A 6,000-nucleotide genomic window follows, 5' to 3' on the forward strand; every position below is an offset into this window, starting at 1 on the left:
TAAGCAGAAAGTTCCTGAAAATTTGCCAAGAAGCCTATTTTTGCCAGTTATTGCCACCTAAACAATTGCATTTTTTTCGACTGAAATGTTTTCAAAGCCTTTTAATTTCTTCTGTTTCTTTGTAGAGTAGATGGTCAAAATGGCCTAAGCCTGTCAAGAAGGTTTGGCTCATTGTGTCAGAGTTGCTGACACCTTGGAAGGAAGGATGAATGGCTCAGGATAAAGCCAGCGGGGCGCCCCTGGTACCTCGCTGCTCTTGTAGGTTTCCGCTGTAACTGGCATGCAAGGAAAGACCTCCCCCAGGAGGGTCAGGTATATGAGGGCATGAAACTCCTTACAACTGTCAGACATTCTTATCCTCATCACTGTTACGAGGGGCAGTGGGGGAGAGAGTTGGAAGTGAATTTGCCCGGATCTGTCGGTGGATCATAGAATCCAGTGCTAGCCACAGCCCGGCTGCACGAGCGCACAGTGTTAGCAAGGATATTGGAATTTAATATGTGCTGTAGGGGGCGGGGGCAGAAGTACATTTAAATAAAAGTAAGTATCATCTTGGTGTCTTTTTAAAAGCTTGTCCCTCAGGGGACAACTCCTTCCCGAGCCACCCTGATTTGCACATTGGCAGTTGTTCTGGTTTCGCACTTGGTCTGTGATGACAAGTGTCACCTCCTTCCTTCTCTGACAACTTGTGATGCATCTGTCAGGTCCCCAGAGCAGATCCACTCTGGGGTGTCTTTTCACAGGATGGCGCTGGAGGAAAGTGTGTTGCGTACATTGTGAAGTAATAACAGGCATCAGACTTCATGTTATGGTTCTTACCCAAGACATTTTTACACTAGATTACTCTCCAGTTTGAAAGGTTCGGCTTTTTAAGGGGGCCTGCAGGCTGCTATTTTTCTTGGCTCTTCTGTCTGTATCAGTATCATTTGTCTTTGGTTAGTTCTTGGGGCGGTGGAGTCTGTACTAATCAGACACAGAATGAGACTTTTCACTTGCTTTTGAAATTCAGGGGGAGCTAAGGGTATGCCATTCTTTAGAGTTTAGAGTCCTTTATCTGCCCAGATCTTTTGATTTTCTGCCTACTTTATTTATTTTTTGAGAAAGACAGTGAGTGGGGCAGGGGCAGAGTAAAAGGGGGAGACAGAGAGAGAATCCTAAGCAGGCTCTGCACTATGAGAACCAAGCCCGATGCGGGACTCAAATTCACAAACTGTGAGATCATGACCTGAGCTGAAACCAAGAATTGGGTGCTGGTTTTCTGCCTACTTTTAAGTGATCTCTTGAAAAGGGATAAAATAGCATTAAACTCTATTCTGTCATTTACATCTCAATATTCACATTTTTGGAACTGAGAATACAATTTGTCACATGTCCCAGACTCATGTTGGCTCCAGTACTGGCTCCGTCCTGCAGCATCTTGGATGCCCCTCACGGAGTCTTGTCCTAAGATGAGGAGCCTGGTATTTAGCCAGGGACTCCAGGGGACCCCCACTCCGCAGCTATCTGGGACTCTTGCATGCCTCCCTTCTCTGTGCACCTTGCCCTGCACTTTACGACTGTCTTACTAGTCCAAACTTCCGATGTCTTTCTCTTCAGCTCAGCAAGACCCCTGCACTCTGCTCGTCTTCCTCCTTGTGACATAGTCTAGAAAGTGCCTGCAGAAAGGGTATCATGGGACTCATCTCAGGGATCATAGACTGGTGCTGCTAACTTCTGAACACCGTAATTCTATATATTTTGTCTAGTGTTACGGTTGTTTACCAGTCCAGTACCAGTTAATCTGCCATGGCAGCAGCGGAAGCCCCCGTGTGCTGTAATGCGGAATTTCCTCTAGAAAGGCAGGTCAGGGAGGGTCCCCTAAGGAACAGAGGATGGCGAGGGCATCAAGTTGTGGAGCAGTGGGTCACCTGGCCTCCTGAATGGGGCCCTCTTTTGCCTCCTAACTGGTTCCTCTGAGATGAAGGGGGGGGGGGTGAAGGGTTATTTTGATACATTTAAGGACAATTTACTTTGTTTTTGGTTTTCAGCAAAATCATGAAGTTGAATGTGTCTAGAGCTAATTCCCAGTAAGTTCCCCTAGCTGTTCATATTCAGGATGCGGTATTTTTTTAACTATTTTCTGTTAGCCCAAAAAGTAAAAACCTTAATGTGGTTAATGAAATGTCTTGAAAGAGCTTTCAAATTTGAAAACGATGTCCATCTCCGGTGAAAAGGAGAATTAGGCCCTCCAATGCTAAAAACACCAGTTAGCACCAGGCTCTCGCTTTGTGTCAAGAGGTGAGTTGATCGGGTCCAGATACTCACGGTGCCCACTACAACTGCCACTCTGGGCCAGGCCCTCTCTCCTCTGGGCTGTGTGCGTGTGTTTTCTCCTATAAACCGAGGGGTTAGATTAGCTTCTTTCTGGCTTCAAGGCAACGAGGAGAAGAATTTCGTTCCATGTTCCTGGTTTCAGAATCAGTCTGGCAGATGTGGATTTGAACCTTAGACCTGCTCCCTCCGGAGCCCCAGTTCTCTCATCTCAAAACTTGCATTAATGTTGAGGTTATTATGGGGACAAGTGAAAGCAAGCCATGAACTTAGTCTGGGACCTGGCACAACGTGGAAGTCTGTGTTAGGCCACAAAAAAAGAAACGTGGAATAATGGGTGGTAAGTAGGCATTATCTGGCCTGTGGGTACCGCGTTGGTAGTTCTGCAAGTTGAGGCTGATGGCCATGTGCAGCCTTAGTGGATGTAAGGCTTAAAGAGGAAAGGAATAATTCCAAGCACTTAAAAAGTGAAGGCCGCAATGAGTTTTACACGTGTATGGATCCAATGGAATTGTTTCCCGAACATGTGCACAAGCGATTCCCTTGGGGCCGGGAAATGCAGCCAACAGCTGTTTCTATTTTGGTCTTCAACTCGCTCTCTCCCTCTGCCAGCCTCCGGGCTCCACTAGACCAGCTGGAGGTCCTCCTGGGGGACTTTGTTAAGCCTCCTTTCCTAGGGGAAGTAGGAACCCACTTAGCTTTCTCTGTACATTTTCAGAGATTCCTCTGTTCTTGACTTCATGTCCCAATGCCCATCACTTCCCAGATGGCTGGGGGCCGGTCCCTTAAGTTTTGAGTTATTGTCAAAGGCTCAGACTGCCCTTCTCTCACGGAGGAAAGGAATCAAGAGGGGAAAACAGGTAAACTTGAAACAGACTCTGTGGTTCACTGCTGACCCAGTATCAATGATCTTTCCCTTTTTTACTAACTCAACCTCACCTTTGTTCAGGGTGGCCTGATCAAACACAGACTCCATCTTTGTGATTAGGTGAAAGTCTGGTCGATGAGATGTACGAGCAAGTTGCCTGGTGAGGCCTTTGGGAATGCTCCTTATAAAGGGGTTGACTCAATAGTCACCTCCTGGAGGTGGAGGACTTTTCTTACGAACACGGCGCTAAAGGCCACGCTTGGTCTGAAAGTGAAGGAGCAGGGCCAGAAGCAGGGCAGGTTCCTGGCTGCCGGACCAGCCCTGGATGACCACCCTGGACTCCCTCTGTATCAGTAATGAAACCCCTGCTTTATTTAAGCCACTGTTCAGTTGGTTTTTCTGTTATTTTTGGTATGCAAGCTTACGTGATTCTCCGAGAAGTGTGAAAGTGAGGTAAGTATTTGTTTCTATACGTGGAAAAAGTGATAAACTCTTGGGCCTCGGAGGCGTGCAAGCACAGGCTTAATGGTCAGGACACAGGGATGCCTGGGAGGCCTCTGGGAAGGGGTGAGTAGAATTTGTCAGAAGAGCAGAACGTTAACCTGTAAAGAAAATCATTTGAGGGGTGCCTGGCTGGCTTAGTTTGTAGAGCACTCAGCTCTCGATCTCGGGATTGTGAGTTCAAGCTCCACACTGGGTGTAAAATAAAATAAGTCAAAATTTTTTAAAAATCATTTGAGATAAAGGTGGCTTCTGGCACCTCAAAGTGAGATTTTAATAACTGTAATAATTATTTAATTAATAAATAGTTTATTATTTGAGCACTTAAGCAAGCTACAATTTATGTATGTGACGTATTTCTGCTTCCCACATTTTTTAAATGAAGATTTAAAAAGAAACTTGTAAAAATAAACCTGCCAATTTAGGAAACAATTGTCATGCAGTGTATTAGGTACACCTTAATTTAAAAAGGGATTGTTTCGGGGCACCGGGTGGCTCAGTCAGTTAAGCGTCTGCCTCTCGATTTTGGCTCAAGTGGTGATCTCAGGGTTCTGGGCTAGAGCCCCATGTCGGGCTCTGTTCTGGCAGCATGAAGCCTGCTTGGGATTCTCCAGCCCCCTCTATCTCTGTCCCTGCCCCACTCACACGTGTGCTTGCTCTCTCTCTTTCTCAAAATAAATAAACTTACAAAGATGGATTGTTTCAGGTCTACTCTTATGGGACTTTAATTAGTCACGACAAGTTCAACACATGTTTATCTTGATTCCTTACTGGAATCTCACTAAAATTAAAGAAATAAAAACATAGAAACCCACAAAGACAAAGAGAGGATAAGAGGTGAGAGAGGCAGGCAAGAGAAGTTGAGAAGTTTTTACAGAAGATGGAGAATGGATGAACGAGAAGGGAAATTAGTGGAGGAGAAAAACAAAAATCAGGGCCTGCGGCCTACGGCTCACATACTTAGTGAACTAGTATAAGCTTCCTGCCTACGGCTGGGAAGGAGACAAGAATGTCTGATACAGACTTTTCTACTTCTATTCAACGCTGTATTGGAGGTACAATGAAACTTAAAATAATACCATTTACAATAATAATGCAAAACATCAAATGCCTAGGAACAGACCTGTTAGAAGGTTCTTTTTAATTGTTTTACAAAAACTATATAATATCATTAAAGAATACGGAAATAAATGGAAGGAATTACCATGTCTGTGGTTTGGAAGAGAGACCAAAGAGACAATGTTGGAAAGTTGTAATTCTTCCCAAATTAATTTATAGGTTCAGTGCAATTCCAATCAAAATCCCAGCAGGTCATGTTGTGGAAACCGGCAAGCTGATTCTAAACTTACACAGAAATGCAAAGGGTCACAGCGGTGTAGAAACTGGCAGATTTATTCTAAAATCACAATTACTATGACGTTGGAATAAGATGAATCCATCTAGTAGAAGAAAAGAGCAGACTATTCAGGAATACACTCACAAATAAAAGGACCCTGAGAGCAGGGCGAGAAAGGCAAGTTTTCAGTATAAATGGCGTGTGTTAATTGGATATCCATATGCAAATAGAGTGTATCTTGATTCATACTTCACACCATATTTAAAAAGGCGGTTCCAAGTACATTGTAGGGAAAGGAAAGCCACAATGCTAGGAGATAAGATAGGCACAAAAGTCATTATATAAGAAAATATTGTTGTTTTGGATTTACATTAAAGTTAAGAACTTCTAAGGGCGCCTGTCAGGCTCAGGACATGCAACTCTTGATCTCTAAGCCCCACGTGGGGCTTGAACTCCATTATGTTAGCCAAATGGGAAGCTAAAAAGTCAGAAGAGATAACTTGCAATACACACAATTGGCCGCGGGCTTATATCAAGAACATACCAACTCCACGAGGAAAAGGGCACAAGGTAGTTAACAAGAGATGTTAACGCTGATGTTAAATAACTTCTTCAGAGACAGCGATATACAGTAGTCTCCCTTGATCCGCAGTTCCGGGCTTTCGGGGGTCTCGGTTATCCGGACAGCCGCCCCCAGAAGCAGCTTGCCGGCCTCTGACGCAGCGTCAGAATGCGTCAGAACGTGGATGATAGACTGACGCTAAGTCTCACGTGACGTCATTCTCCTCGCTCATCTCTCTGGCTGCTATCATCTCAGGTTGTCACAGGAAGAAGAAAGGTGAGTAGAGATGACCTTGAACAACACGGCGGGGGGGGGGGGGGGAGCCATCAGAGGTCCGCTGCTGTGCTGTCAAAACTCCACATGTAACTTAAAAAAAATTTTTTTTTAACGTTTAGTTATTTTTGAGAGAGAGACAGACGGGGT

The sequence above is a fragment of the Suricata suricatta genome, chromosome 14 (genome assembly GCF_006229205.1).
Source record: "Suricata suricatta isolate VVHF042 chromosome 14, meerkat_22Aug2017_6uvM2_HiC, whole genome shotgun sequence".
Taxonomy (NCBI): Eukaryota; Metazoa; Chordata; class Mammalia; order Carnivora; family Herpestidae; genus Suricata; species Suricata suricatta.